At 37.7% G+C, this 11,789-nt stretch overlaps 1 non-coding gene across 1 annotated transcript; it reads right to left on the bottom strand.

The window, feature by feature from the left end:
- Positions 1–402: 402 nt before the first annotated feature.
- Positions 403–510, bottom strand: LOC116084069. The gene has a single exon (XR_004116031.1). It is a non-coding gene; the product is annotated as a U6 spliceosomal RNA (small nuclear RNA).
- Positions 511–11,789: the final 11,279 nt, after the last annotated feature.

Raw genomic sequence — 11,789 nt, 5'->3', positions numbered from 1 at the left:
CTGGGCTATCTTTCTCAGAATGATATTCTCAAGCTCCATCTATTTCCCTGAAAGATTCATGATGTCTTTGTTTTTAATAGCGGAATAGTATTCTGTTTAGTAGATTATCTAAATTTTTTATCCGTTTTTCAGTTGAAGGACACCTGGTTTGTTTCCAGTTTCTGGCTATTATGAATAATGTTACTATGAACATAGTTGAGCAAGGGCCTTTGAGGGATGGAGCAACTTTTGAGTATATGTCCAGGAGTGTTTTAGCTGGGTCTGGAGGTAGAACTCCTCCAAGTTTTCTGAAAAACCACCAAATTGATTTCTAAAGTGGTTGTGCAAGTTTGCAATCCCACCAGCAATGGATGAGTGTTCCTCTTTCTCCACATCCTCCCCAGCATGTACTGTCACTTGAGTTTATTTTTTTAACACTTCATAAATTTTGCATGTCATCTTTGCACAGGGGCCATTCTAATTTTCTCTGTACCATTCCAGTTGTAGTATATGTTCTACCAAAGTGAGCACTCACTTGAGTTTTTTATCTTAGCAACTATGATAGGTGTAAGATGGAATCTCAGAGTTGTTTTGGTTTCCATTTCTCTGATGACTAAGGACTTTAAACATTTTTTCAAGTTCTTTTTGGCCATTTGAGATTCCCCTGTTGAGAATTATCTGTTTAGCTCTGTACTCCATTTTTAAACTGGGTTATTTGGGTTGTTGGTGTCTAACTTCTTGAGTTCTTTATAAAGTTTGGAAACTAACCCTCTGTCAGATGTAGGGTTGATAAAGATCCTTTCCCAATATGTAGGCTGTCCTATTGACAATGTTCTTTGCCTTACAGAAGCTTTGCAATTTTATGAGGTCCCATTTTTCAATTGTTGATCTTAGAGCCTGAGCCATTGGTGTTCTGTTCAGGAAATTGTCTCCTGGACCAATGCGTTCAAGGCTATTTCCCATTTTCTTTTCTAAGAGATTTAGTGTATTTGGTTTTATTTTGAGGTTGTTGATCTACTTGGACTTGAGTTATGTGCAGGGTGATAAATATGGATCTATTTGCACTCTCGAACATTTAGACTTCCAGTTAAACCAGCACCATTTATTGAAGATGCTGTCTTTTATTCATTGTATGGTTTTGGCCTCTTTATCAATGATCAAGTGTCTATAGGTATATGGGTTAATTTCTGGGTCTCCAATTCAATTTCATTGGTCAACATGTCTCTTTCTGTACAGTTTTTATCACTATTTCTCTGTAGTGTAGCTTGAGGTCAGGGATGGTGATTCTTCCCAATGTTCTTTTATTGTTCAGGATTATTTTGGTTATCTTGTTTTTCTTTTTTTCCTTATGAAGTTGAGAATTGCTCTTTCAAAGTCTATAAATGATTGTTTCAGAATTTTGATGTGGATGGCATTGAATCTGTAGATTGCTTTTCGTAAGATGATCATTTTCACTATGTTAATCCTCCTGCCTATCCATGAGCATGGGAGATCTTTCTATCTTCTGAAATCTTCAATTTCTTTCTTTGGGATCTTGAAGTTCTTGTCATATAGACTTTTACTTGCTTGGTTAGAGTTACACCACAATATTTTATATTATTTATGGCTATTGTAAAGGGTGTGGCTTCCCTAATTTCTCTCTTTGCCAGTTTATCATTTGTATAAACAAAGGCAACTGGTTTCTTTGAGTTAATTTTGTATCCAGCTACTTTGATGAAAGTGTTTATCAGCTGTAGGAGTTCTCTGGTAGAACTTTTGGGGTCACTTATGTATACTATCATATCATGCACAAGCAGTTTGACTTCTTCTTTTCCAGTTTTTTCCCGCTGATCTTCTTCAGTTGTCTTATTGCTCTAGTTAGAACTTCAAATACTATATTGAATATATAGAGAGGAAGAAGGCAACATTGTTTTGTTCCTAATTTTAGTGGGATTTCTTTAAGTTTCTCTCCATTTAGCTTGATGTTGCCTATTGGCTTGCTGTAAATTGCTTTGATTATATTTAGGTATGTACCCAGTATCTCTGATATCTATAATGCATTTTTTATTAGTTTCTTCATTTACATGTTATATGATTTCTCCTTTCCCAGTTTCCCCTCCAAAAAACAAACAAACAAACAAACAAAAACAACAAGAACAAACCCCTGTTGTCCCCCCCCCATGCTTGGCACCCTACCCTCTCTCACTTATTAGCCCTGGCATTCCCCTACACTAGGGCACAGAACCTTCACAGGGCCAACAGCCTATCCTCCCCTTGATGATTGATTTTGCCATCCTCTACATGCCAGTCCTACCATGTATAGTCCTTGGTTGGTGGTTGAGTCCCTGGGAACACTTTTAACATGAAGGAGTGTTTTTTCAGCATCTAATGAGGTGATCATGTGATTTCCTTCTTTAGTTTGTTTATATGGTGAATTATATTGATTCACCATATAATGGTGATGGATTTTCATATATTGAACCATCCCTGCATCCTTAGAATGAAGCCTATTTGATCATGATGGATGATGTTTTCGATATGTTCCTGAATTCAGTTTGTGAGTATTTTATTGAGTATTTTTGCATTGATGTTCATAAGCGAAATTGGTTTGAAATTCTCTTTCTTCATTGAGTCATTGTGTGGTTTAGATATTGGGGTGACTCTGGCTTCATAGAATGTGTTTAGCAGTTTTTCTTCTGTTTCTATTTTCTGGAATAGTTTGTGGAGTACCAGCTCTTTGAAAGTCTGGTAAATTCTGCACTAAAACCTTCTGGCCCTGGGCTTTTTTAAATTTTTGAATGGGTGGTGGTTGGAAGACTTTTAATAGCTACTTCTATTTCTCTATGTGTTATAGGGCTATTTAAATAGTTTACTTGATCTTGATTTAACCTCAGGAAGTGGTATCTGTCTAGAAAATTCTCCATTTCATCAAGATTTTACAATTTTGTGGAGTCCAGGCTGCTAAAGTAAGACCTAATGATTATTTGAATTTCCTCTTTTCTGTTGTTATGTCTCTCTTTGCATTTCTGGGAATTTAGTCCTTTACTGATATTGTCTCCCACTGAACCCACAGCTCACTGATTTATCTAGACAAGGACCTTCCTGTTTCCACTTCTCAGTGCTGGGATTTTAGGTATGTACTGCTGTGCTTGGCTTTTCACCGGGAGACTTGGGATACAAATTCAGATCCTTATGCTTGAGCAGCAAGCACTTTAGCATGTGAGCTATGTCCCCAGCCCACTTTTTTTCTTTTAGGAGTTCCCTAATTATGTACATGGAATGAAAAGATACATGATCTGTTTTGCATGTGCAACTTTTTCTCTCTTAGTGTTTCTAGAATTCTTTCATGCTGAAACATATGTTAGAATGTTATTTCTTTTCATGATTGAATATCACTATATTATATCAATATACCATGTTTTCCCATTCATCTACTGATGAATATAGGCATTATTTGCAGTGTTCCATTCTTGTGAATAATGCTGATATTTTTATATGTGACTTTGTATGGCAAAATACCTTCAGTTCTTCTGAGTAGATACTAAGAATGGAATTAATTAGTTGTTTGGAAATGCAATGTGAGCTTTATGTAGAACTTTGAGAAACTAGGAGACTTTTCTAAACTGACTGTACTATTTAGAATCTATGGGGTCATAGAGATGTCTCAGTGGTTAAGAGCACTCATTGCTCTTAACCCAGCATCCACGTGGCAGGTCACAATTGTCCGATGCTGTCTTCTGACATAAATCTGCAGATGTACATGCAGAGTTCCAATATGCATATAAAACATAAATAAAAAAATCTAAAAAAGTATGGATGTGTGTTAACTTTTCTACACTGTGACCTATTCTTGTTACTGTCTCATAAGCATGCTAGATGGGCATGAAGTAGTAGTTATTCACAATAGAGAATGCTGTTAACATATTTTCATATGCTTTTTGATAACTTATTGTCTTCTCTTTCTTTGTAAAAATTCATATTTATAGCTTTAATATTTAAATGATATTTTTAAATTATTAAACTATGAATTATACATTACTAGACACCTATAGATCAGTGATTTGCAAACATTTCCTCCACTAATGTAGCATGCATTTGCTTTGTTGTTTGCCTAACATTTTTGATGATAGATTTTGAAGTATAACTTTTCAAATTGTACTAAAGAGCATTTTGTATTTTCCTTAACACTTGTGTTATTGGCATTGCATCTCAGAGATTATTAACTAATCCAAAGCAGTGACGATTTACTACTATGTTTCTAGTATGCATCTTCTAATGTTGTTCTTATACTTATGTTTATGATTTATTTGAACTAATATTTGTGGATGGTTTAAGAAAAGTTCCTCTATTCCTACATTATTCATGTCCTATTGAGTAGATAGTTTATAATATACTATAGTATTTGCTTTGTGCCTACTTTAACATGCTTTTAGATCTATTCTCTTCACATTTGTCTTGAAATTGGGCGAATTTTAGTATTATATAATGCCTTTGCTCAAATACAAGCTCAATGGCCTTTCACTTCACCATTTCCATCTCCTCTTTCATAGCATTACTATTGTATAAATTGTATTAATTTATTTACATTGACAGGTTTATAGTTATCATCCTGTATAACTGCTTTTTTTAATTTCTTTGGTCTTTTGTTTTGCTTGTTTTGCAACGTGGCCTCAGTAAATAGGTCAGAACTTGCTATGTAGAGCACTTTGGTCTCCTTTATGTGATTCTTTTTCTGTTTCATAAATTCTGGCATTACAGATGTGTCCATTGGTCTTATGGCATCCATGAATCTAATGGATTCATATGAATCATGTGTCTCTTGAATCTGATGAGACTTGTAAATTAACATAGGATTTATAACCTTTTACACTTATGAATGTGGATTTCTTTGTAGATGTTCTTTATTCTTTAATGTAAATTTGAGTTCCTGACGAGTGTCTTTTCAGAATGGAGGATTTCTTTAGCATTCTTTATAGAACAAGGATACTAGCAATAGTTTCTTTCAGAATTTACTAAGACTTAAGAACTCCTGAATTTCTCAGCCCCACTCCTGGATAATCTTGCTACACTTGATTAAAACTCTTTCTTCCTTCCTTTCTTTCTCTCTCTCTCTCTTTCTTTCTTCCTAGAAGGCTGGATAATCTGTTCTATTCTAACCATCATGGTGTATCGTGAGAAATCTTTTCTTTAATCTTAGGAGCTCCTTACATAGTAGGAGTGTGATTGCTATGATATTATATCCCTTTTGACCTTTAACAGTTGACTGTGAGTCAAAATGTGGATCTCTTTGGTTTTCACATAGAATAAAAATTTTAGCTGGGTGGTGGTGGTGCACACCTCTAATCCCAGCACTTGAGAGGCAGAGGCAGGCAGATTTCTGAGTTGGAGGCCAGCCTGGTCTACAGAGTGAGTTCCATGATAGCCAAGGATATACAGAGAAACCCTGTCTTGAGAAAAAATCAAAAAAAATAAAAAAAGAATTTTAATACTTTTTGTCCTATTTGTATTTCTTCAAGCATACTTTCCTGTTCTAATTTTCTCTCCTATCTTCTGTGATTCTCATCACATATATACTATCACTTTCTTTTTCATTCTTTCTCGATTCCTTTATTTCTTGCTTGCTTGCTTCTTTTTTTCTCTTCCATACACTGAATAATCTCCATTGGTCTATTTGCAACTGATTAATTCTTTCTTCTGAAAATTCAAATGCTGTTCAGTTTCTCTTGTAATTATTTGTTTTTAGATACTACACTTTTCAACTTCTAGTTTTTGAAGATTTATCTTCATTTCTTTTACTTATGTGTAGGTACGTGTATCTCCATACACGCACACACTCAGGTGTTCTATGAGCCAAAGGTGTCAGATCCCATAGAGCTGGAGTTACAGAAGAGAGCGGACAGTCTGACATGGGTACTGAGTACAGAATTTATTCTTTGGAGAAGCCACAAATATTATTGACCACCAAGCCAGCCATCTCTCAATCCCCAACCTTTCAACTTCTTAATTTCTTTATTTTGGATTTATTTATTATATGTAAGTACATTGTAGCTGTCTTCAGACACACCGGGAGAAGACATCCAATCACATTACAGATGGTTGTGAGCCACCATGTGGTTGCTGGGATTTGAACTCAGGGCCTCCGGAAGAGCAGTCAGTGCTCTTAACCACTGAGTCATCTCTCCAGCCCTCGACTTCTTAATTTCTATTATTGCATTTCCTTTTTTAATATTCCATATTTAGTAAAACATCATTTACCTATGTTTATTCATTGCATTTTTGTTAGAATCTTAAAACCTTAAAAAAAAATTTCTTTGTTATGTTATGGCAGATAGTTTAACCCCAGCAGTAGAGAGATAAGAGATAGCTGAGTCTCCATGAGTTGGAGTCCAACTTAGGTTACATCGAAAGTTCCAGGCCAGCTGGGGCTACATTGTGAATTTCTCAAAACAAACAAACAAATAAAATTTCTTTGTTTCTTTGTTTCAATTATTCACGAAACCTGTTTTAAAAGTTTTATTTTATTTTCTAATAAGTCCAATAGTTTGAAAGGTTTCCTGATTGCTGGTCAAAAGAATAGAGTCTGAGCTGTATCTCAGGCCTATGGTGGAGATATAACTTTCTGAATGGCCAGGAAGGTTGGAAGATTACTATCTAGCTCGAGTCTTTCAGATTGAAAACAAAGACATACCATTTTTTTCCCTCCTTTAAGAGGTAATCCAAATGGGCCTGTCAATTACCTGAACTGGAAAGCACCCTTCAGGAAGCTATCTGTTCCAGATATTTTCTAGAAAACAGTAGGAGGCCTCTGGATATGGTAGTAAACAACTGCAGAGCTTACAGGAGACAGCAGGTGTATCAGAAGTTCAACACTTACATGAAAGTATGGCTGCTAATTAAAAGTCTATCTAAACAGACAGATCTGCATTTTTGGGTGTTTCTTGTTACCTTGTAATAAATCTTACCTATCATACACTACACTCTGTAGATCTCATCTGAATCACTTCAAAAATGATCACAAGGACCAGAGAGCCTGGTAAGGTGAAGCTAACAGGAGATGCTGTTAACTTCCCAACTAGGCTAAGGAAAGGATAATAAAAATGAGTTAGAAGATTTTATGAAAGAGTCACATAAGTATCCAGTTCTTGAAGGAGGGATTCAACACTGGCCCAACTACCTTCATTGTTCCTTTTACTCTCAGCTTTACTCTGAGTCACCTCTTTTTATAAATAACTTGAATGTCGGGCTCTGATCCCCATTAGTACACCAAAGTGCATGCTGGACTCCAGTCTCCTGCACTTCTTGTCTCTTCTCAGCTCTTTTCATCTCTTTTAACCCTAAACTTCTCCCGCTCCTAGGATTTCTTCCTCCAGCTTCTCCCTTTCCCGTATAAACCTGACATTTCTGCCATATTTTCCTTCTCTCTCTCACTCCCCCCTCTCCTTCTCTCTCTCTCCTTTAGTCCCTTTAGTCTTTCTCTCTTACCCACCCCCCCAACACACACCTACGGGTCATCTGCTAGCCATGTTCAATATATTACTCTCTCTTCCTGCTCTGGACTCTTCCAGATGCCTCTGGCTGTACTCTCCCTCATACCTCTAATAAAAGATGTTCCTGTCAACCATACCTTGGTCTTCAGGTTTATACACTAGGAATAGTAGGTTTGGTTGATAAATATGTTTATGACAAGTGACTGAACGGAGCCCTAATGGAAAAAAAAAAAACAGCCCAGTAATGAGATCAGACAGAACAGATCAATTACCCCAGGAGAAAAACTTAAGGGACCCTCAAGCAGTGGAGGATCTCTCCCTTCTGGAGTTTTGCAGAACCAGTCTTGAGATAATGATCAACCAGGTCAAGCTTGACCAAACTTGCCTTCAGTGTCAGCTGTGAAAATTCCCCAGTTAATAGAAATCTCCAACTCATGCCTTTTGTCTTTGCTCTATGGAGCCTGAAAGTAATCACATCAGATCTGGGGAACTGAGTCTCTTCATCTCTTTCTGCTGTGGTCATACTGAGTAAAGCCTCCTTTACTTTGCTAACTACTCATCCCTTTGATTGACATTTTGGATAGAAGTTCACAATAGTGTGTTAAGATCCCTGGGCTTGTACTCTGAGGTTCCAGTACCATGATGAAGCCAAGTGCCAAACACACATTGCTTCTAGTCTTGCAGGCTTTGTTTCTAAGCACTTAAATGTCCATTTTTGTGAGATGAGATACCAAATAATCATTTTCAGGCTAGTTAAATATAATTTGGCTTTTAGTAAATATATCATGACTGCTTTTGCTCAGTTGTGTCTCACGTGGAGACCTCAATTGGAGTTGCTAGTCATATAAAAACTATAAGAAGAAAATAAATGTTTTCCTTTTGACCTATTCATATTTACAGATCTTTAGGCTGCTTCAGGCAGCCTACAGTATTTAACTTTGTGCTGTAGTCATTGGTATTATAGTACAATAACTGAGGTCATAGGTAGGCAAACATAAAAGCTAGCTATACTGAGTCCTGCTATAAAGGATGTTTTCTGTTTATGCACATAGCAAAGGGTACAATCGTGAATAGCAGGTTGAAGAAGATTCTTTGATATTGCCATTGTTCTGGTCTTGTTTATGCAGCCATTTCTAGGAGAGACTGTTTTACAGCAGACTTCCTGGTATTCTGGCTCTTACAATTTTCTCTACTCCTTTTTCTGAGATGTTCCCTGAGTTGTATATGGAGGAGCTATGATGCAGATAAAGCCTTTGGGAATGGTCTCCCAATGATCTGTCAGTGTCTGCAATGTGCCAGCTGTGGTTTCTTGTGATGGTCTTCATTTTCAATAAAGAGAGGCTTTTTAATCAAGGTGGGTATTTACAGATAGATATACGTGGGTACAAGAATAGAATTTAGAAGGTAACAAGAGGTGATAATGTGGGAAACACATTAGTCAAGAGGAGGTTTGAACTAAGGAGGAGAGGGAGTCGATACTAAAGAAGGAGGGGAAATCCAACAGTCCTCAAGTTTTCTTTTTTTTCTTGATTTTGATTGACAAGGCTTGACAACTTTATGTACCTCTTACTATAAGAACTTACTATTTTAGTCACATGCTCTTCCTTTATTTATTTATGGTTTCCTTTCACATCACAGTAGAGCTTGCATGAAAGAAAAAGTCAAAACATGGAAGAGGCAATACTCAATTACATTTTAAGATTGGAGCCTATAATGGCTTATATTGATTGGCAACTTGGCGCTATCTTCTTGGAATCCAGTGTACTGTCTGGACAGATTTCCAGATTTCCTGAGTCCACGAAAAGGAGAACATGAGCCAAGCACTAACATTCACAGCTCTCTGCTTTTCAATTGGGGCTACAGTGATCAACTGTCCTCCAACTCCTGCCACCACGTTGACCCTACCACTGCATGTTGTCCCCTCCAACTACAATCAGATCTTTGCTCCTTTAAGTTGATTCTTGCCAAGAATTTTGTCATAAAATAGAAGAAAGGAATACAGAAAATTGGTCTTGAGAAATGGGGCCATTCATGTTATAAACAAGATCATGTGGTTCTTAAAGCTTTGGAATTGGATTGTGTGGAGACTGTGGAAGAGTTTGAAACTTTAAGCTGGAAACAGCCAAGATTGCTGTGATCAGAGCTTAGTGGGCTAATTTAGTGCAAGTTTGATCAGTAAGAATGTTGAGAGAAATATGGGCAATAGAAACCTGCTTCATAGAGAGGGAGATGAGGACTCTCGAAAGAACTGGGCTGGGAGCAATTCTGATGATATCCTGACAAAGAATGAATTCTGCCCACCCTCTGAAAACTTGAATGAGAATGAATTTAAAGATTATAGATGGGTTAATTCAATGGGGGAAATTCCAAGATGGGATGTCATTCAGGTCGTGTCACAGTTACTGCTCATTGCTATTTCCCAGGCCTTCATTGGGAGAGAGCAAAAGAGTAGAACAGAGGATAAGAACACTGTGACGTTTGTCAAGGAAAGGCACGTGAGTAAAGCATCTGTGATCGCAGATTAGTATGGAGGAAAGAATGAGTCACTATCCACTGCGACAATAAGAGGAAAGGTGCCTTGAGGGCAAGACCTCATCAACTGAGGTCTCCATCCATCATGTGAAAATCCAGTCATCTGAAAGGAGAGAGAGAATGCAGAAGGAGAATGCTAAGGCAGGGATTCTCTGCTAAGGAACAACTGCCCTGGGAAGCGTCTCACCAGGCTCATCCTGGAGAACACACATAGACCAATGCAACTGGGTCCCTGGGGTGTCAGGCTACTTCTTGAGGTGGCAGCAGAATCTGGCTCCATCATCCGTGTGGTACTGGCTTGACAGCATGAAAAATGCAGACTTGAGGGGGTCATGGAGTCCTTCTCTAAAGTGTCCTAAGTGTCCTATGCTCTCTTTGTCCTGTAAAACTCCCCACCCACTTCCCCCAATTCTAGACTTCTGTGTTTATTATCTTTTCCTGTTGATTTTTACTTATCCTATGTACTCGGGTCTGATATAATTAGAAAGTTTATCCCATGCAAGTATTTCTGGGTAGCTTCTGAATTTACTTGCTAGGACCCAACACTTCAATATCTCTGAATCCTTAATCAGAAGAGGACTCCAGATGTATTAAGGTAACTTGACAAATGTTAAAATGGATAATATGCAGTCAAATGCTGGAGGGCAAACGTCAGTGGTTGACTGTGTTGATATAGATTTTAGAATATTACAGCATATTATGACTTGTAAAACAAACTATTTAACTGTCATTTCAGGATTAGACAATAAACTTCCCTTCCTGTGACCTACTTTCTTAAAAATTAGAGACAAAAGGTATTTCCCTGAAGATGTATTTAATGACCCAATCCTGCCATAAGGAATACTGATGCTTTATTTTCTTGATATCATAGTATTGTCTGTTTAAATGTACTTCATTTAACTTTTTCAAAGATGGCAAAAGGGGAAATAGCTAAGCCAACCTAGTCAAGGCATCCTACAACTGCCTCAATGCATAATGTAATAAAATAACACAGACTTGTATTTCAAAGTAAGGGACCCAACAGTGCAGCTCAACTGTTTCTGGCCACCATTGCTTTTTATTCTGAGTCAGAGAGTGCCACGAGTGGAGTTTTCTTGCCAGGGTACCACCCTGGCACAGCCTCTCTCCAGCGGCATAGTGTGTCACTCATGGTGAAGCCAGCCAAGCAATCAAGGGAAGCTTTATCCAGTGTCAGGAGCTAAACTACCCTCATCAGGAATCTAAAGCCAAAGATTTTTTTTTCCTTTTGTACCAGTGGCTCAAATGCCTTTGGACATGGTTTCTGGCACAGATACGTTCAGGAAATGGGGAGGGAGGAACACCTATTTAAGTGAAAAAACACTCACGCAAGAAGGTTACGCAATACCAGAAAACAAATGGCTGGCTAGTGGTGAAGTCCGAGCTCTCCGTCGCTGGGACTTGGTTTGGTCATAGAGGGAACAATCATGAATTTTCAAGGTGTAACAACATCGATGAATCTAGACCACATAACTCAATAGGCTTAAAACAAAGCATGCCAGTTGTTAGAATTGAGAGCAGGCCAGCTATTTTCTGTTTCCAGTTATAAGTGAAAGATGTTAATGGACAGCAGATTCACAGAAGAATAACAACCTTGCTGCTCGGTTTCACATCAGAAGAAAAGAGCATTGGAGCACACAGTCCATAGCAGAACCTAAAAAAAAAAAAAACCTAGTCAGCCACACCCTTCACCTGTGTAGGTTCTCCCTATTAGCAAGCACCATTGCTTGGACACTTCCCTGATTGCTTACAGGTGGAAATGATAACATCTAAAGTGTTACAGACTCTGGGGCT

This window comes from Mastomys coucha, unplaced genomic scaffold, assembly GCF_008632895.1.
Source record: "Mastomys coucha isolate ucsf_1 unplaced genomic scaffold, UCSF_Mcou_1 pScaffold8, whole genome shotgun sequence".
Taxonomy (NCBI): Eukaryota; Metazoa; Chordata; class Mammalia; order Rodentia; family Muridae; genus Mastomys; species Mastomys coucha.
This window is presented reverse-complemented; position numbering and strand designations above follow the sequence as displayed.